At 35.4% G+C, this 22,083-nt stretch overlaps 1 protein-coding gene and 1 non-coding gene across 2 annotated transcripts in view; both read left to right on the plus strand.

The window, feature by feature from the left end:
- The window catches only part of LOC115210886 (beta-1,4-N-acetylgalactosaminyltransferase bre-4), a 969,826-nt gene that overhangs the window by 556,248 nt on the left and 391,495 nt on the right, over nt 1–22,083 (plus strand). The window lies entirely within an intron of this gene.
- On the plus strand, nt 8,002–8,108 carry LOC115211329. The gene has a single exon (XR_003881598.1). It is a non-coding gene; the product is annotated as a U6 spliceosomal RNA (small nuclear RNA).

The following is a 22,083-nucleotide window of genomic DNA, read 5'->3' on the forward strand; positions in this document are numbered from 1 at the left end:
TGGGTGGGAAATTATGATGTACAATGTCTTTTAAGGCCTCTCTTATTACCTTCCTACGCAACTAAAGCAGCCAAATTTCCTTCAAATAACACCCTACTGTCTTAAAAGGGGTGGAACACATTAAACAACATTGTCCTGATACACCTCTAAAAACAAAACAATGAATAAATAAAAGTGATGGTTATGGTTGGAATGTCTCTGATCATAAAGTCTACTTGATCAGAGTTCATGTGGGACTAAGCTGAAATAACTGTGAAGTGACTGAGGTGAGGATAAGGGTGCTAGTGGGGGTGTATTTATTTTCCAGCAAAACATTTTGAAATATTTAGAGCAAAATGTCTAGCTAGCTTAGGGCTTGAACCTGGGGGACAGTATTAGATATTAAAATTATTTTTTAAATGTCAAAAATGAGAAATGAGAAAAACAGAAAAGACTTGACAAAATGTTGCTGCTAGCTGTTTATTACTGCCAGAGATGATGGCAAAGATAAGAACTGTAACAATGATGATGATAGTGACGGTGTGGAGGACAGAAATGAAGATAATGAGGATGATGGTAAGGATGATGATGGTGACAATGATGCTGCTGAGGATGATGATGAAGAGGGGGATGATGATGATGATGAGGATGATGATGATGATGATGATAAAGGTGATGTTGCTGCTGATGATGATAATGACAAGTATGGTTGTTGTGTTGGCAGTGGTGGTGTTGATGATGATTATACTGCAGCAGTAATGGGTTTGAATGTTTTTTACATGCATCAATCAATATGAACATTGCACATATGAAGCTGGTGTGGAAGCTTCTAAATAGCAACTCAACCTGCTAGAAATGCACACAGACACATTCACTTTACTGTTTCAGACTAATTAACAATATAGACCAGGATAGACTGTGTCTAAAAAGAAGACCCAATGATCCTGGAGGCAACACCTTTACTGTTGCTGAGAACAGGAAAGGAAGGACTGAGTGTAGTCCTTAGTGTAGGGCCTGGTGGGAGGTGGCCACCACAAAGGTGATAGGAGGAGGAGAAATGAGTGGGATGGAAGTGCTTGAGTGAAGGTGACATGAGATCAACCAGTTCCAAGGAGCTAAGACTATTATAGTAGCAGAGGTAGAAAAAGTAGTGGACCAGAGGCTGGAGTGTCTTTGTGAATTATTTTATGTCAATCAGTCTAGTGGTCATTTTCTGGACACAGTCAAAGATGCTGGAACCAGGAAGTGCCTTTGAAATGGAGCTGGATAGTACCTAGCTGGAATGGTCAGTGCTTATGAGGAGGAATGGGCAGTGTCAGGAACCTTTGCAGGCCTTCTTAGTCCAGTGAGACTGATGCCATGCTGGTCACTTTTGAACCTTTGTTGGTCAACACTGGCTGGAAAGATATGAGGATTAGCAAGATTGAATACTAGAAGGAAGGAATGACTGGGTGTAGTCATTAGTGTAAGGTTTGGGCGGGAGATGGACACCACAAGGGTGATAGGAGGAGGAGAGATGAGTGAGGTGGAAGTACTTGAGAGAATGTGACATGAGACCAACAATTTCTAAGGAGCTAAGGCCATTATATTAGCAGATGTAGAAAAAGCTGTAGACCAGAGGCTGGAGTATCTTTGTGAACGATTTTATGCCAATCAGTCTGTTTATAGAAGACCAGCAGTTATCTATGCATATCAGTCTCTGGTATTATCCAAGAGAAAGGCAAAAGCCAATACAGCTTGGCACCAGTGACGTTGCAACTTATTTCTACTGCTGAGTGAACTAGAACAATGTGAAATAAAGTGTCTTGCTCAAGAACACAACACACAGCCTGGTCTGGGAATCGAACTCACTATCACATGATTGTGAGCCTAACACTCTAACCACTGAGCCAGGTGCCTTCACTTCTTTGTAGTAAAAGCTTTTTCCTCCCTTTTTTTCTCTTCCATCTCTATTCTTTTTTGTCTTGCAAGTTACATGACAACCTCACTAGTGCTGGTAGCATGAAAAAAAGGCACGCAGAACACTCTGTCAAGTACTTGGCATTAGGGAGGGCACCCACAAGAAGAAATCATGCCAAAAATAGCATTGGAGCTTGACACAGCCTGCAGTTCACTGGTTCCCTGTCAACCCATTCCAGCCATACTGGTATGGCGATAATGATGATGGTGATGATAACGATGATGATAGTGGTGATCACTATATAAACCTAAATACATGCATAGTTTTGCCAGCCATAGTAATATTGATAGATATTTGTTCTGTGTAGAAGCAGCAGGGGTATCTATATGTGTATGTATGTATGGATGGATGCACGCTTGTTGTTGTAATGTTAGTGATAGCTAGATTTAGTAATTGGATGGGCAGCAATGAAGTGAAAACATTTAAAAGAGGTGGTGCCTGGCTGGATGGGCAAGAAGTAGAAATCAAACTAAGACGAATTAAAGAGAAATGACAAGACAAGAAATGCACAAAGCATGTTTTCTCCAGTTACATAATTAGCAGGACCTCAGAGAATGTCAAAGAAATCTTTATATTGCTCAATCATATTTTTCCTGTGTTTAACCAAAGTTATGATATCATATTTGAAATATATTCAGTGAAACTGGGGGGGGGGAGGGAGAAGAATAATAATAAGATGAAAAAAAGAAAAAGGAAAGGAAGAAGTTATGTAGAAAAACATTGGAGAAAATGATTGATAAAAAGATTTATGTGTTCATAGGTTTCAAATTAAATGTTAGAAATGACTGAGATATATGGCACAGATATATGGTGATATATGTGTGTTTTGCTTGTTTAATCAGATGGCTATTTGTGGGTATTTGTGTGTATGTGCATGTAAATGTGTGTGTGTGTGTGTGTGTGTATATATATATATATATATATATATGTGTGTGTGTGTGTGTGTGTGTGTGTGTGTGTGTGTGTGTGTATGTACATACACACACACACACAGATATGTATGTATATATATGTACATACATGCGTGTGTATGTATGTAATTGAATATGAGTAACATGTATGAAAGATACTTTTATGTATAACATATATATATATATATATATATATATATATATACATACATACAGACACTCACACATATATATATAGACATACATACATACATAAGGGGCTACACACCAAGGGGACAAACAAGGACAGACAAACGGATTAAGTCGATTATATCGACCTCAGTGCGTAAGACACACACACACACACACACACACACACATATATATATATGATGTGATGATATTTATTAAACACACTGAACTTTTTATATATCTATCTTTATTTAGTTTCTTAATTTATGTTCTATACTGTTCTGTACTCTGGTCTGTTTATGGACAGTTCCTGTGGATGAAATAACAGAATCTCCATGAGAAATAATTACAAGCTTTTTGCTCAACTCTTCCCAATTTTTGGGGAATGGGATGCTCTCCATGGGTTTCTTGTGACATTTATTACAGTACAACATAGCTGATATACACAAGGATGGACCAAGAGAAGAATTGAGCCAAAATGTGACAGATATTCTATTGACCAGGCCTGGAATGATGAAAAGCAAAAATGGACAATGAGGTTTATTTCTTATAAAAACACCATTAGTGACTTCATCACTATCAAGTTTAGTGAAGTTGTCTCCCTTACTTGTCAATATAATGAATATAAAGTTAGTCCTTAAAATTCTCCTTCCCAAATTTGTATTTTTTATTAAATTTTTGTTACAATCACCCTCTATTTGAATACACTTTTAATTAGCTTGCTACAGGTATGTGCATTATCATCATCATTAATGTCTATTCTTCTATACTTGCAAAACAAACAAGCTGGATATATTTATATAAAAAAAAAAATCTTGAAGCAAATTAAACCCACATAGCATATCAAGGCATGTTAGGGAGTTTGGGCACTCTTTTTCAGTGGACTGCAAGCAAATGTTACTCTTGAGTGAAGTCATTGCTTACAGCCAGTGAGTACATGTTAAGGTGAGAGAAATAAGACTGCATTATCTAATACACCTTTCTTTGATGTTGTTGTTTAGCCCCAGGTCAGTCTTGACTCAACAGGCCTATGATCAATGATATTTCAGCAATAACCATCCTGTCTATTCATCAGATATAGTGACCTTACTAGTGCTAGTGTCACAAGGTAAAAAAAAAAGCAACCATTCTGTAAAGGGGTTGTCATTAGGAAGGGCATCCAGCTGTAGAGATCTCACCAGAGCAGTGTATTCCTGTGGTTTGTTGGATCCTGTGCTTGATCTGTAAGTTACTCTTTTGTGATTCCCTGTAATCATCTTCCATGAAATTTTTATTATCTAGTTAACTCAGGAACTCTCTAGGATAGGAAGGGATATAGGAAGGGCTGTAGAGCCACAAATATTTTAGAATCAGTCTACCATGACATTTTGTATGATGTATCACATAAAATCAATTCCCATACTAGTATGGAACACAGATTCTTAAGGAAGATGATGATGATGATGATGATGATGATGATGATTCTGTTTAGTGGAATCAAAGGTGCCATGCAGTAAAACTGAACCCAAGTTGAGAAGTAAGCCCAGATTCATAGGATTGTAAAGCAGTGATGGGAGACCAACACAGACACAGAAATACACACATATAAGGATAAGTCAAAAATTATACACACTCTTGTTTTTTCAAAAAAAATTTACACAAAAGTAGGGGATAAACAAGTACACCATTTATAGTATAATCCCCTTCCTTTTCAATGCACTTGGTCCAGCAGTCCACAAGCTTGTGTATTCCGTCCAAGAAGAAGGATTTTGTTTGGTTGTATAATCATTTATGCAACACTTCATTCTCATATTCATCTGTAGGAAATCAACAACCTCGTAAACCATTTTTGGGCGGTCCTAAGATATGATAGTCAGAAGGGGTGAGATCTGGGCTGTCGACAGGGTGTTCCAGCACCTCAAAACCCAATTGGTTAATGGCTTCAGCAGTTGGGCGGCCATGTGTGGGTGTGCATTGGGATGCAACAACCAAACTTATCTGGCCATGAGGAAAATGATTCCTTACTTGGTAAATGGAAACTGAAAGAAGGCCATGGTGTGTGTGTATGTGTGTGCATGTGTGCTCACATGCACATGTCTGTTGTGGGGGTGGGGTGCTTTCAATTGAAGTCCTTTGTGATATTTGTTCTGTGATGAATTACAAACACTCACCATCAGAAATGCAGAGAATGAGCTATTTACCTATTGGAGAAAACTTTAGCCAACAATAATGTTGTTCATGAACTGTGATATGGAATAAATGAATAAAATAAACTCCATGATATTTTGATGTAAAATCACTTTGTTATGGCAATACTTATCCTCCTACGATGCTGGTCTCTATTCAGTTATGTCACATATATCCATGAAAATTAATTCTAGTGAAGATATTGCATTTTATCAATGTCTACTTGTTATTTCATGACAGTTATCACCTTGGTTTATCATACACCACCAAATTTCAGCTTCAAAAAAGAAAACAATCAAAAAAGACAAAGTGTAGGACTCTGCTTAATGTACTCTCAGATGCATAATGGTTCTTCAATGGTTTTGATGATAGACATTAAGTTATTCAATCAGCTGAATTACCTATTTGTTAAATGCATTTATTACATGGGATTTCTGTTGGTCAATGTTGACTATGCGTCTGAGCATGTATGTACAGACTTCATTTAGCTTTTGCTCGTTTCAGTCATTGGACTGCAGCCACAATGGGACACCACATTGAAGGGTTTTTGTTGAACAAATTGACCCCAGTATTTATTATTACTTTTAAGTCTGGTATTTATCCTACGAGTCAGTTTTGCTGAACTGGTTATCAAGCAGAGGTGGGGGGTGGGGTGGTAAACACATACATACATACATACATACATACATACATACATACATACATATGTGTGTGTGTGTGTATATATATATATATATATATATATATATATATAAACATACATACATATGTGTATACATACATATATGTGTGTATGTGTGAGTGTATGTATGTATGTGCTTATGTATATCTTTTACATCTTTTACTTGTTTGTCATGAGACTGAGGCCATGAAGGAATTTAGTTGAAACGAATCAACCCCAGCACTATTTCTTTAAAACCTGGCACTTATTCTACCAATCTCTTTTGCTGAACCACTAGATTATGGGGGCATAAACACACCAACACCATTATCAAGCAGTGATGGGGAACAAACACAGACACAAAGACACACACACACACACACATATATATGATGAGCTTCTTTCAGTTTCCGTCTACCAAATCCATTCAGAAGGCTTTGGTCAGCCTGGGGCCATTGTCAAAGACACTTGTTCGAGGCGCCATGCAGTGTAACTGAACCCAGGCTGGGAAGTAAACTCCTTAATACACGGTTTCCACTTGCCAAATTCACTTACAAAGCTTTGGCTAGCCCAGGGCTATAATCCTTTCTAGTAAAAGCAGATAGCCTGAAATTTTAAGAAAGGGAACTAGTCAATTACATCAACCCCAGTGTTTCACTGGTACTTAATTTATCAACCCTGAAAAGCTGAAAGATAAAATCAACTCTGGCGGAATTTGAACTCAGGACATAAAGACCAATGAAACCACTAAGCATTTTTCCCAGCATGCTAACGATTCTAACAATTCTGCCAGCTCTAGAAGACCATGTGGTTGCAAAGTAAGCTTCTTAACCATACAGCCATGCTTGCACCTTTCTTGAGCAAGTTTTTTTTTTTTTTTCTGTTGAGGAAGATTAACAGTTACCACTCTTAGAAACGCAATATCTCAGAAAAATCCAAAATAAAAAAAAAAAGAAAAAACAGCATGGTAATGACTGAACCATCAAGTAGATTCACCTGATGTAGGGGTACTCCACAACCTCCATCCTGCCACAAAATATTTCTACCTTTTGTGTGTCAGCAGGTGTCAATTGATTTCAGTTTGTGTAACCATTCTACAGAGGTCATTATTGCCTACATGAAGATATTTCTATTGAAGTGCTTGATCTATAAGTTACTCTTTTGTGATTCCCTGTAATCATCTCCCATGGCATTTTTATTATCTAGTTAACTCAGGAACTCTCTGGGATAGGAAGGGATATAGGATGGGCTGTAGAGCCACAAATATTTCAGAATCAGTCTACCATGGCATTTTGTATGGTGTATCACATAAAATCAACTCCCATTGCATTCTATGGTAGGAGTCAACAAGAGTTTCTGTCTGTCAATTTGTCTGTCTCTCTCTTTCTTTCTCTCTCTTTGTAGTCATTTGACTTGCTCAAAAATGTCACCTAAAATCATTAACATAACATGCTACCATCTTATAAAAAAAGAAGGGACACATTGTATAACGGTAGTCCCAGATACACTGTGACTAAAAATATAAATGCAATAATGAAATGACTACTTCTCTGAACACGTCTATATTTCCACCTATAACTGTATCTATCACCAGTATCTACAGATAAGCCTCTACATGATTATTGAATCTGCTAGAAATAGCAGTTAAACTCCCTTCAAATGAAAAAAAGGCACATTAGATAATGTGCCTTTTATCAGATGCCCTTTATCACAGTCCTGCTTGGTCAGACTAACCTAGGGCTAAAGAAGAACGCTTTCCTGAGGCCCAAAGTAAATTAATATGTGCCAGGTACTTGTGCCTCATGAAAAGCACCCAAGTCACTTTGAAAAGTGGCTGGCACTAGGAAGAGCATCCAGCTGTAAAAACCTTGCTAAAACAGACCTTGCCAGTGCTGGTGCTATGTGAAAAGCACTTAGTCCACTTTGTAAGGTGGTTGGTATTAGGAAGGGCATATAGCCATAAAAATCATGCCAAAGTAGACAGTGAAGCCCAGTGCTGTCTTCTGGTTTGTCAAACCATCCAACCTATGCCGGTATGGAAAATAGATGTTAAAAGATGGTGATGATGATGATGATCATCATCATCATCATAACATGCAACCATTTATGACATAAACTACCATGAGACAACATTACAGTTTATGAAGGTCATTGTGCTGCTACGGTGGTACATATTCTAAAATTGGAACAATACAGAGAAGATTAGCATGGCCCCCTGTGCAAGGATGACACACAAATTTGTGAAGCATTCCATATTTTTAAAATAGCCTGGTGCAGCCATCTTTGCCTGGCGCAGCCATTTGCCAGGTGCAGCCATTTGCCTGGTGCAGCCGTCTGGCTCACCAGTCCCCAGTCAAATCGTCCAACCCATGCCAGCATGGAAAGCGAACGTTAAACGATGATGATGAGGATGATGATGATTCATTGCATCCAGGGCTCAGATATGCAAAAACTTGTTGGAAATGAGTAAAAGAGGGGACATCAAGTGAAGTAGAGAAAGACACAACTGAAAACTGAAAGTTCACACACAGTACAAAGAATAAAACAAAACAAGACAGAAAAGTGAACAATAATGTCAAAACAAAATTTCAAGCATTAATACAAGTTTCAAATTTTGACACAAGGCTAGCAAGTTTCAAGTTGATTATATCAGTCCCAGTGTTCAACTGAAACTTAGTCATGGCCAAGAGTTTGAAACATCTTTTTAAAAATTAAAATTGTTATATGGCTTGCTTACCAACCACATGGTTCCGGGTTCAGTCCCACTGCGTGGCACCTTGGGCAACTGTCTTCTACTATAGCCTTGGGCCGACCAAAGCCTAAGTGGATTTGGTAGATGGAAACTGAAGGAAGCTTCTCATATATATGTATATATATATGTGTGTGTGTTTGTGTGTGTGTGTATATGTTTGTGAGTCTGTGTTTGTCCCCCCAACATTGCTTGACAACCGATGCTGGTGTGTTTATGTCCCTGTAACTTAGCAGTTCGGCAAAGAGACCGATAGAATAAGTACTAGGCTTACAAAGAATAAGTCCTGGGGTCAATTTGCTCGACTAAAGGCGGTGCTCCAGCATGGCCACAGTCAAATGACTGAAAGAAGTAAAAGAGTAAAAGAGTATCCTCAACTACAATTCGATTCAAATGTAGGCATTGTAGAAATATACTTACCTAATTACTGATCCCATGGGTCAATATCTAGAAGAAAAAGTTTTCAGACCTATGTTCCAACTTTTTGGCCAAGTTAGAATAAATTGCAAATTAAAAATAACTTTAGACATTTAATATAAACATTCTAATTTTCAATAATTGGTTCAATGGTTCAATCACTAGAAGAAAAAAATAGGTAAAATCAAAAATATAGTTCTAGGCCAAATTGCTTACCTTTAATAAATAGAAGTTAGTATGTCACAAAAATGTTCCAAACTTTTGGCCACAGCAGTACTTTATTGACTTCAATAGGATGGAAAACAAAGTAGACCTTGGTGGAATTTGAACTCAGAATGCAAAGAGCCAGAAGAAATACTACTAAGTGTTTCTTCCAATGTACTCATGGTTCTGTTAGCTGACTGATTTATTTCAACCACTAATTTCACTAAATGATTCATACACACATGATAAAGATTGAAAATATTTTTGAAAATTAGGGTATTTAAAAGACACCCTCTTTGACTTCAGTACCCATATAAAAATTTCCCCTATCACTTAGGGGGCAATACTGTGCACTATGAGAAGCATTGACATTAACCCATCATGGGACATTGCTAAAGTGGTTACTTAACCCTTTAGCATACAGATAACTCTGTCAAATGTAATGAATAATTTATTCACATTGTTTTGAATTAATTATGCATTATCTCATAGCTTTGGGATTTCAATGATGTGATTGTTTATTTTTAGAATGACACTTTAGAATATGTGTGAGAGGCCACATCTGGATGATTTGAACATAAAACAGATAGAATATAGCCTGATATAAACAGGTCTGATATGGCTGATTTAAATGTTAAAGAGTTAAAATTCTTATGTCGTAAATCACCATGTGATATTTCTACACTACTTTATTATATAAACCATGTGTATGATGTTATCGGAGTGCTTATTTACAATCAGCTATATCATAAATCTCCATGTGATATCACTACAGTTCTTTATTACATTCACTTATGACACAAACCACCATATGACATAACTTCAGGGGTCAGCTATGATCAATTATATATTGAATACGCTTTATATAATTGTGGTATTCGTTTTGTTTGCTTTGTTCCTCTAAAAGAAAAGAAATCTTTGGTGACAGATGGTGTGCCAAGGTGTGATGAATTAGCACTTTTCCAGAATGCCGTTAGAGATATAATTAAAGAAATTGCAATTATGAATAGAAACCAAATGATGGACTTAGTTAGCCAATATGAAACTGTTACACTATGACCCTAATAACCTGATATAATGTTAATGAAAATAGCACTGTTAATAGTTTATAATTATGTTAATGATAATGATGCGGATGATGGTAATGATAACGGTGATAGTTATTTAAAAGTTAAAATAGCATTTTAGAACTTGCTTGTCTTCAGTCAATCAATAATAGAGTGTGATTATTGATAGCATGATCAACAGCCAACTCTCCTAAGAATAGTTATGTTCTCACTTAACAAAAGTATTTCGTTTATTTTGCAACTTCCTAATGAAATTAACTAATGAGAACTAAATGGTGTCTGTACTGTTGCTGTGGTTATCATTATGAGAGGAATGCTTAAGGCTTTGCATCTAATTGATAATTATTGTTAATTATCTATTTTTATTAATTGAATCATTTATTCGTTTTCAGTTCCCATTTTAGACTGCGTTTCACTTACATTAATAATGGTCTTCTCTTTTTATGAAAGGCATAAATAATACAACTTCCTTTTTCTTCTGATGAATACGAGATTTTATAGCTCGCTACAAAATTACTATGCTGTAGTGTGATAATTTCCACTATGAATACTAAGCTGCACACTTTGGGTGCATTTGATTATATCAAGCCTAGTATTTAACTACAATTCATTTCATCAATCCAAGAAGGCACAAGTATGGTTGTGTGGTAATGTAGTTCATTTCTCAACCACATAGTTTCTGGTTCTGTCCTACTGTGTGACACCTTGAGTGAGTGTTTTCTACTATAGCACTCTGCTGACCAAAGACTTTAGTAAATTTCGTAGGTGAAAATTGAAAGAACCTCATCGTCTATGTGTGTGTGTATACAGTGGTATTTCTTTTTTATCTGGGTTTAATCCAATATGAAAGCAAGCACTTATTTTCTTTGTCAAAGCCTTGATAATTGTTGAGGGACTTAACATAAAAACAATGGTAACCATAATCCACGTATGCTGTTGGTGATTTATTTTTATCCTTCTTTGAACTTTTCCCACTTTCTTTTCTGACAAAGAACTATGCTTGAAACGTCAAAAACTCTCACTTTTTACTAAGCATCAAACTAATACATTCCTTGTGCACATGTCCTCTTGTTGTCTGTTATTTTAAATTTTATTGTTTGTTTATTTGATTTGACTATCCAGTGGTACCATTTAATTTAAGAACGCTAGTATACTAAAGTTAAAATGGCATTTTTTATATATTCAAGTTGTAAATTGTGAATTAAGATGTATATCAAAATAAAGAAATTTTCACAAACTTTAATATGGTATACAGCTTTACAGCATAACATCAATATATCAATTTTAAATTAAAAATAAACTTTATTTTGCGTAAGTTACATTGCCATTTAATTGAAGAATGATTTGCAAAATTGCATTCTTTTTGCCTTATTGATTAATATAAATGTCGGGTAATTTGCATGCTGTTAAAATTTCTAAGTTACTTAATAGTTGTGATGAGTAAGAGACAAAACTTAACGCCAGAATGAGTATTGTTTAGCTTAGTAGGCTGAAATAGTCACATAAGGCTATTTGAAATGAAGTTGGATGCTCTAAAACAGCTGCCTACAAGGCTGTCCATCTTTATATACTAATGATTATAAAGACCACTTTCAACCTGAGCAACCAAGAGAAACAATGGCACAAATGGATAGATACATTCATAGACTGTTCCCAAAAAAATTTTAATGACTGCTGTTGACATTTTAAAAGAAATTCAGCAAAAATATGGACTTGCCATTGGCGTGTTCACCATAATAAAAACCATTTCAAAGAATTTGGACTTCTAGGGCAGAGTCTCTTGAAAAAAGCTATATGTTTCTTTAAAAAATTGATGTGCCTGAATACAGTTTGCAAAAGAGCATTTGAATTGGAGTCCAGCAGATTGGCTAAATGTGTTGTGGTTCGACAAGTCAAAGTTCAACTTGTTCGACAATGATGGCAGGATGTATGTAAGAATGCAGTGGTGGAAGTGCGATGGTGTGGATGTGCTTGTCTGGAAAAGGTGTCGGTCCTATAATCTGAATCAAGGGCATTATGGACAGTAAGTCCTATCTAGAAATATTGGATAAGACTATGCTTCCATATACCCAAAAGCATTTGGGCTGATCTTGGACTTTCCAGCATGACAACGATCCGAAACACACCTCGCACCTAGTCAGAGATTACATTAGGTCTAAGAGAGTTCAGTTGATGCAATGGCCAGTGCAGTCACCCGACCTATCTCCCATTGAAAATCTTTGGGAAAGGTTGGGTAGAGCTGTGCAAAGTAGTAAGTCAAAGAATAAGAATGATTTTTTAAACATTATTAGCCAAAATTGGGAAAAGATCTTAGAAACAAAAATAAACAATGTAAACAATTCTATGTTTCACAGAAGCAAAGCTGTATTAAGTAATTTTGGATACCCAACCAAATACTGATGTGTGAGCTTATTATTATAATAAGAATTTTTTTTTTTTGTTAATCTCAGAATAAGCTTTTTAAAGCAAAAAACTGAAATTTAACAAATTGCTCCTAAATTAAATGGTGCTATAAATTACAATAATTAAGATGATATTAATATATGTTGCTGTTACACTGTAAAATTGATATGTTACCATATGAAATCTTCTTTATTTTGATATATATCTTAATTCATAATTTACAACTTGAATATATAAAATCAAATTGCGCCACTATACACACACATGTGTATGTGTGTGGTGGTGAGTGTTGTGTGTATTTGTGTAGGTTTGAATTCCCCTTGTCTACACACGTTTTGCTTGCTATAAACAATGGCTTCGCTTATGGTGCTATTTACCTGCAGTCCACTATGGCAGCATCTTCAGATGTCTTTATATGTTACTCTTTTACTCTTTACTCTTTTACTTGTTTCAGTCATTTGACTGCGGCCATGCTGGAGCACCGCCTTTAGTCGAGCAAATCGACCCCGGGACTTATTCTTTGTAAGCCCAGTACTTATTCTATCGGTCTCTTTTGCTGAACCGCTAAGTATCGGGGATGTAAACACACCAGCATCGGTTGTCAAGCAATGCTAGGGGGACAAACACAGACACACAAACACACACACATACATATATATATCATATATACGACAGGCTTCTTTCAGTTTCCGTCTACCAAATCCACTCACAAGTCATTGGTCAGCCCGGGGCTATAGCAGAAGACACTTGCCCAAGATGCCACACAGTGGGACTGAACCCGGAACCATGTGGTCGGTTAGCAAGCTACTTACCACACAGCCACTCCTGCGCCTATGTTGTGCAATCTTTGTAAACAAAAGACTTGCTTTGATGTCATTTGCTTCCAGTTCTTCAGGCAAACAATTCTGGGCTGTTTGTTGTCTGATTGACTAAAAGGTTATAATCTTACTTGAGAAAAGATACTGTGGGTGACAATAGGAAGTGCACCTGGCTATAGAAAACTCTGGCCCAACACACTTTTGTTTGATCCATATAAGTAAGCATGTAAAAGTAAACAATAATTAAATGCTGAATTATGATGATGATGATGGTGGTGGTGGGGGTGATGGCAGTGGTGAAGGATAAAAAGCAAATTTTAACTCAGACTTTATGTATATACATTGGCAATAGGCCAGTTACTGCAGTGTTTGTCCTGAAATAACATCTCTTATGGACTTGCTGTGTTAAAGACATTCTGTTTAAGAAGCAATTACGGCAAGTAATTGGTCAACAGACAGTGTGTATACTTTGAGTATGATATACAAATGGCTATTTTAATTTAATACTGCTTCAATTGTTTGTATTAGGTTTTTAAATCAAAATTTAAAGAGATAGCTCCAAATATTATGTGGCAGTTCTCCCAGCATTTATTCTGCCAATGTACTGTTGTGTTATCCAGTAGCAACTGGAAATAAATATGGATGGGAAACAAATTAATAAAACTTTACTTCTCAACTAGTTCCCTTCCTTTTGTTACCATCTTTCTGTGTTTCAATTAAATTCCTAATTAATCATGAGTTTAGACTGGTTTTATGATACAACTATAACTTTCGTTTTTATTGATACATTAAGGTGATGCCTGGAGCGCAAGTTGACAAAAGGCTCTTACATAAATCTATGATGCCAATTTTGTTTCAAAACTACTCTAATTTATGGTAAATTCAGTGAAAATTTGGTTTAAAAATCACCATATAATGTGAGCTGTTAATCAATATTCTGCTGGGATTACATAACAACTGTAGAATATATTAAAATTATGCTATAAATTATCAGTTGATCTTGAATGCATATAAAACAGGTGTACCATAAAGGTAGACTGGCATGAATTGCTGGAATTTGTTAAAATGTTTGAAGAATGCTACAATATGAAATAAATTCAGGTACAAAGGTATAAATACACATACATACATAGGCATCATAAAAATGAATAAAATGAAGCAAAATTTGTCACTTAACATATGAGTAAATATTAATTGTAGAAAATTTGAAAATAAATTAGTTGTATACTGTCAACTTAATGTGACAGTCCCATGAAAGGAATCACAGCACTGCTATTTAGCCCTAGGAAGTATCAGTGCTTCCTGTCGGCCTTGACACATTTCCTGTGTTCTTATGTTTACAAGGGGGAGACAAGCACCTCCATCCAGCTAAGCCTGCAACCAGAGACTAAGAGACTAGTTTTTGAGTCTTTGCTCGTCATCAGTCTGGAGTAGCATTGCCTGCTAGTTGGAGATGCCTGATTACAAAAATAGAAATATTACATTTCTAAATATCTCAGAGAGATATAAGCAGTAGTGGTACGACAGAGTAGTTGCATACTGTCAACTTCATGTGACAGTCCCATGAAGGGAATCACACTACTGCTATTTATGAAATTAAATCATACATATATTATTAAGGTGGTCCTCCAGCATGGCTGCACTCAAATGACTGAAACAAGTGAAAGAGTAAAAGAATACAAGTTGCGGACATGGCTGTGAGGTTAAGAAGTTTGTTTCACAACCATGTGGTTTCAGGTTCAGTTCCACTGTGCCACTCCTTGAGCAAGAGTCTTCTACTATGGCCCTGAGTCAAGCAAAGCCTCGTGAATGATTCACAGAGGTTTACATTCTTTATCTATGGACCCCTTTGATTATTATTTTATTCTGATCAACCCCCATAGCTATTTGATGTTTAAAAACTGGTTTTATAGAAACTTCTTCCAAAATTCCTATTTTGTTTTTCACACATTAACTTGTGTAAGTTGAACTATGTAACATGTTAGAGAAAGAAACCTAGCTTTTTCTTGCAATGCATACCAATACATAAATCTAAAGCAAAATTTTTTCAGGGGTCCTTAAAATGATATTATGGGTCTTCAATTTACTCTTTTATTGTGCCGACCCCCAAAAGTCTTATATGGACTTTCAAGGGCCATATTGACCCTGGTTCAGAACCACTGTGTTAGATGGAAACTGAAAGAAGCTTGTCATCTGTATACATGTGCCTGTGTGTTTGTCCCACCACTACTTGACAACCAGTGCTGGTTTATGTGCCCATAACTTAGCAGTTCAGCAAGAGAGACTGATAGTATAAGTACCAGGTTTAAAAGAGAGTAAGTACTGGGGGTGATGATGGTGCAATAATTAGCTAATATCAAGGGTCTTCTATCATAGCATCTGCTCCACCAAAACATGTGTGAAATATAGTAGATAGAAACTATGTAGTAATTTGTTGTACAGACCTTTCATGTTCTTTGGACAGCAAACTTAATTTCTCACCACTGCCTAACCCTTGGATGCATATAGTCAACTCCATCGTGTTACAAGCATTGATGCCAGATCTGTAGTCTGAAGATAACTTCCTGCCTGCCTTCCTTCCTTCCTGCCTTCCTTCCTGCCTTCTTCCCTTCCTTCCTTCCTTCCTTCCTTCTTTCCTGCCTTCCTTCTTTCCTTCCTTCCTTCCTTCCTTCCTTCCTTCCTTCCTCCCTCCCTCCCTCCCTTCCTGCCTGCCTGCCTGCCTACCTTTCTTCCTTTCTGTCTTCCTTCCTTCCTTCTTTCCTATCCTAATGTCCATGTAAAAAACACCATGAATGCTACCCTTTCATGTCAAAGACAAGTATCCTTAATACAGTTGTTTACATGCTTTATAGAATTACTGGAGCTTCTTTTCCCACATTGTATTATTTGAAGGATATTGGAGTTATTTTTTTCAAACATACAAATAACTTTAAAAGAAATCAATTTTACAGTTAGAAATTTTATTATTTTTTAAAAAATATAACAATCTATTGTTTACTTTGCCTTTTATGAACCATACTTGTGTATAACAACATTATAAATTTTGCTTCTCAAGACTCTTAAATATTAGTATGGATTTTCAAAAGACTTTAATTATACTTTTAGAATTACTAAGCTAAAAATGTAGAAAAAAGTAATTCAACTATTCTTTACTGTGTTTTGTTAATGCTACTGTATGTAACAAAATTATGAATAACATGTTTTTCAAGGTGCTCTCATATATTACTATGGATTTTTTAAAATCTTGAATTATATATTTTTCAAAATTTGCAGTAGACTTAGATAACTCATGCAGTGCACCAGTGTATTACAGCATGCTGAGCATTGTGTGTTTATTGAGCATTTAGCTGAGCTGCAACATCTAAGCAGATAAAGAGATTGTACAGAAGATTCTTTGCCGTGTCATGTTTTAAGCCCCTTTTTTTTTATTTCCAGACCACTTGAAACCTATTTGTATTTAACTTCTTTCATACCAGCCCACTTCCTTCTTTTAAAGTGAACTAAATTAAAATCTATCAAAATTTCATCTTAATTTGTTCCAAACACCAAGAAATTTTACTGAAGTTACTATTAATTTAACCTTTTAGTGTTCCGATTACTCTGTCAAATGTAATGTTTACTTATTCACATTGTTTTAAATTAATCACACATTATCTTGTAAATTCGAGATTTTGATATGATTATTTATTTTCACAAGGGTATAGTTGTGAGAGACCAGGCCTAGCTGGTTTGAATATAAAACAGGTAGAATTATTTTGGTCAGATATGGCTGGTTTAAATGCTAAAGAGTTAGATGCTTGTGTATTTATATGGAACTATTATAACAGAAAAAGTTAAATCAAAATATCAATGTAAATCTTGTTGCTGCATTAATGATACTCTAATGCCATCAGGTAAATACTTGCCATGTGCCATCTGATATTGTTACTATGTGAATATTGTGATCTGAGACTATTTTTTTCCATGCCTCTTATTCTATAACATTTTATCCTTGTTTTGAAAGTAAAAAAAAAAAAAACACACGGCAGATTCAAATTCAATGTGGAAATCATAGTTACTAATGTCATTGTTAAAATATATTTCAACTTCGTTGGTAACAATTAAAACAGGAATTTAGTATGTACATCTTAAAGTAAGACAGCAATCTCATATACATACACACACATCAAAGGAACTTTATCCAACTTATTGTGACCAACATAGATCACTCCATCAATAAAAGAGGCAGAAAGTGGACTTTCTTGCCCTGTAGCCTTTTTTGGCAAAATTTCCTTAACCAAAATCCCCAAACATTCACCCAGTACTGGTAAAGTTTACTTCTTGAGTCATTTCAACCCACAAGATCCAGTTTCCTGGTTTCCATAGCATGTATATTCTCCACCTGGATGGGGCACCAGTCTGTCACAGGATTACTCATTTTTGCCAGCTGAGTACACTGGGACAACATGAAATGAAGTGTTTTGCTCAAGAATACAGCGCATCACCTGGTTCAGGAATTGAAACCACAATCTTTCGATCATGAGTTCAACACCCTGACCACTAAGCCATACACCTCCACTCACCCAGTACTGAGAGAACAATATACCTTTACAGATAGCAAAGTAAATTAAAGTGAATGAGTTGATTTAAGATTAAAAGAAACCACACAAAACTAAATAAATTCACTCCAAAGTCTCTGGACAAAATTCATAAACTCATCTTTGACTCTTACTAAAAATTTAATTAAAAAAATGTAAAAAAAACATGTATGGAGTATCCAAGTCTTCCAATCAAATTCACAAGAACAAGACAGATTGCTTGATATGTTCAGTTATAACCTATACTCAGATAATAAAGTAAATGCTAAAAAGAAAAAAATAATCATGAAAAAAAATTTAATTTAAGGTTATAGAAAATCCATATTAACACATGAGCATGTTGAAGAATATGTTATTCATAATTTTGTTACATACAGTATGATTAAAAAAAAAATTAAATAATAATTATTTTTCTCAATTTTTTTAAAACTTTAAAACAATTTTTTAAAAGTTTTCATGTGAAGTGCATCAGTAATTTAAAATATAATTAAAGTCTTTTGAAAATCCATACTAATATTTGAGTGTCTTGAGAACCGTAATTCATAATGCTGTTATACACAAGTATGATTAATAAAAGACAAAGCAAACAATGGTTTGCTATATCTTTAAAAAAATTTGAACTGTAAAACTGCTTTCTTTTAAATTTTCCATGTTTCCTTGCAAAACTTGTCAGTCACTTTTTTTTTAACTTTTCACTTAGAATATGACAATGATTTTTGTTTGATCATCATTATGCTATGAAGTCAAAAATATCAGAACCACTGTTTTAATGTCTCTATTACAGAAATTCTCATTCTAAGTTCTAAATCTATAGAACAGCATAATCAAAATAAATCTATACAAGTAAACTACTGATCTAATTGCTTAAAGGACCAAAATCTAAATCTCTTTCTGAATTGCAAGAATTCAAAAGGTTATGGTGATCATTTTCCCTTTCTATAGCAACAAAAAGATGAGAAGTACAGGTTCTCCTGGATAGGTGACAAGTCTAATGCAGATATTAATTTTTGACAAAGAAAGAGTAGAATTTAACACTACAAGCCTTCATCTAAACACTCACTAAATGTTCAATATCAGTTTACTAGACCAACAATGGTATAAGCTAGTAATGGAACCTCAACATAGTTGTTGCTTGTGTTGTTGCTGTTGTTGTGGTTGTGGTAGCAGTAGTTCTGTTGATCCATGCCACACCTGCAGGCAGTCAGCCAAATAACTATGATCAAGTCACAAATTTGTTTCTCTATTTACACTGTCTCCACTGAGTTGAAAACCATTGAAAGAGTTTCCATGTGGTCATTCAGCTTGCCAACATTGCAGTCAAACATCTTTAAGGTTCTAACCTGACCTTTTGTAAATTAGTGACTATACCTCTGTCACAGTTTGACTTACTAAAAATAATAGCCAAATATCTCTGAAATTTAGATAAAATGACATACAAATAAGTAAAAGTCATAATAAGTCATAGTACCTTATCTGAAATATAAATATTTTCAATGATTTAATATGGAGAAAACGGCTGTGCCCATAACTTTTGAAAGGTGTCCAGTACCTGTGAGACCAATGTAGTTGATGTTTATGTGAAACAGTTGCAGGGGGAAAAAAATACTCACACAGGCAAGGGCAGTATTTTCAGAAGGCTGGCAATATCAGAAAAGAAAACTAGGTATAGTGGCTAGTGCAAATCTGCTGGTGTGGTCACAATATGGGTGGCAAAGGGAGGAAAGACTAGTGGGTTGGGTGGACCTGAGTGGTGGTAATTGGTGGTGGTGGTGGTGGTGGTGATGGTAGTGGTGGTAGTGGCAACAACAGTGGCACTGTGAAGATCAGCCAACTCGAGTGAGCGGGAAATGCTATGGCAGTGGTAGAAGATGCAGAGAAAAGACAGTATGTCCGTGTCATGCAGAGGTTAGAGTGGTGTTAGTGAGCAGTTTATGCATTGATAGTGAGCAGCTTAGGCCAGTCTAACATATTGTGTTTCTTACAATGTGAGTTAGGAAGTCTGTGTATGTCAGTAGCACTAACCCAAGTGTGGAAGATGTGTTCCATTGTAAGTTTCAAATGAGCTTTGTAGGGAGTTAGCAGTTGTTCAGGGATGAAGTATATTCTGGTCTTGAAGACTACGGCCAGTCTTTGTTATGTAGCCTTTGCTATGTTGAAGGTGTGTGTTTACCTGGAGAGATCCTCACTGATGGTGAGGTCAGCATTTGTGGTGACCTTGTGGATTTTGTGTATTTGGTGTTGATGTTTAATGGAATGGAGTATTATAATAATTATTTTTTATATATTTATAGTTATTGTTTCTTAGTGCCATTGAAAGAAGCAAGTTTGATATGACATCGTTATAGGATCACTTTTGAGAATGTCCTTGTTCACAGAGTCAGTGTAGATATGAAATGAGGGTCCAGTGAGCACATGGATGAGGCATTTGGGTATGGAAGCTTAGTGAAGACTATACAAATTGTATAAGGTTGGGTGCTATTGGGGGGAATGACATGTAAAGTGATTTTATAGTAAATTGTTGATGGGCAGAAGAGTGCATATAACAAAATTGAGCTTTGAATCGTATCAGAGTCGATGTGTAGGCTAGGGAGGGTTCTTCCAGCACATGCTACAAAGGTGTGATCTGACAAGATGCTATCAATCCAAGAGATGGTAGACAGAGGAAGGCTATAGGTGGGTAGTTTTGCTTGAATATTCACAAGTCAGATACGGCTGAATTGTCAAGAAAATGCATTTATATTTGAAAGGAAAAATTGATTTTAGCCAACAAATCTGAAAATATTTCCTTAACTGATATATAAACACTAAATTTATATTGAAGTAAAACCATTAAAATTGTGAAAGGCAACAAGAACTGTGATGCAAGGATTAAAGATTGCTCAAACTTTAAATAATAATATTTTAAATTGCTGATTGTTAGAATTATTAAAGAACGAAATGAATAAGAAGAAATAATGTTTCCTTTTGGCTTTTTCTTTTTTTAAAAATAAAGTACCAAATGCTTCAGGCAAATTTAAATTTAAAAGATTCAGTTTATAGAGTAGTTATATATAGGAATTATTACAATTGCATATAAAAGTTTTTTTTAAAAAGAGAAAACCCTAACATTAGGGAAAATAATAACTTCAGGCAAATATCTATAGAAGCTTAAAATATCTTAAATGGTTTTACTTGTGTTAGAATATTCCATAGATTATTTGAGGTTCATGTTTCTTTAGGGATTATTTGTGGTTCATTTTTTGTTAAAGGGCTGCTGCTTCAGTTACAATAAGGTATTTGTACTTCTTTAATTCGTCACATTCATCTTTCCTTTAAAGTCTCAAATATGGTATGTGACCTGAAGCATAAAGACAAGTTGTTTACTGAAGCAACTATGGAAAATAATCAAAGCACTCCAATTAATTAAAATGATTGAGATAAGGCCATTGTCAATTTACGTTTCCTCTTGACTGACTTGATCTCAATAGAGAACAGCAAATGGAACAACTTGAGTAAAATATACTTTTACCTTTCAACACCTGCTACCAGAAACACTATGAAAATAAAAAGACAAAAAAGAAAAGAATTATGAAGAAAGAAAACAAAATATAAAGGTGTATTCAAAACATCAATAGCATAAATTTATATGCTTAACTAGCTGAATTATTAAAACATTGACTCCTTAGACTACTTAGAGTATAAATGGGGTCAGCTTTGCTTTCATACTTAAGGGACTGGTAAAATAAAGGTGCCTGCTATGTGTGGGGGTTGATCAACTAACCATCCACTTTCCTCCCTACAAAATTGTCTTGTACCTAAATCATTGACATTAGTTCAATCCCAGTGCATGGCACCTTGGGCAAGTGTCTTCTACTATAGCCCCAGGCTGACTAAAACCTTATGAACTGATTTGGTAGGCAGAAACTGAACGAAGCTCATCCTATGTATGTATGTATGTATGTATGTATGTATGTATGTATGTATGTATGTATGTATGTATGTATGTATGTATGTATGTATG

This window comes from Octopus sinensis, linkage group LG4 (assembly GCF_006345805.1).
Source record: "Octopus sinensis linkage group LG4, ASM634580v1, whole genome shotgun sequence".
Taxonomy (NCBI): Eukaryota; Metazoa; Mollusca; class Cephalopoda; order Octopoda; family Octopodidae; genus Octopus; species Octopus sinensis.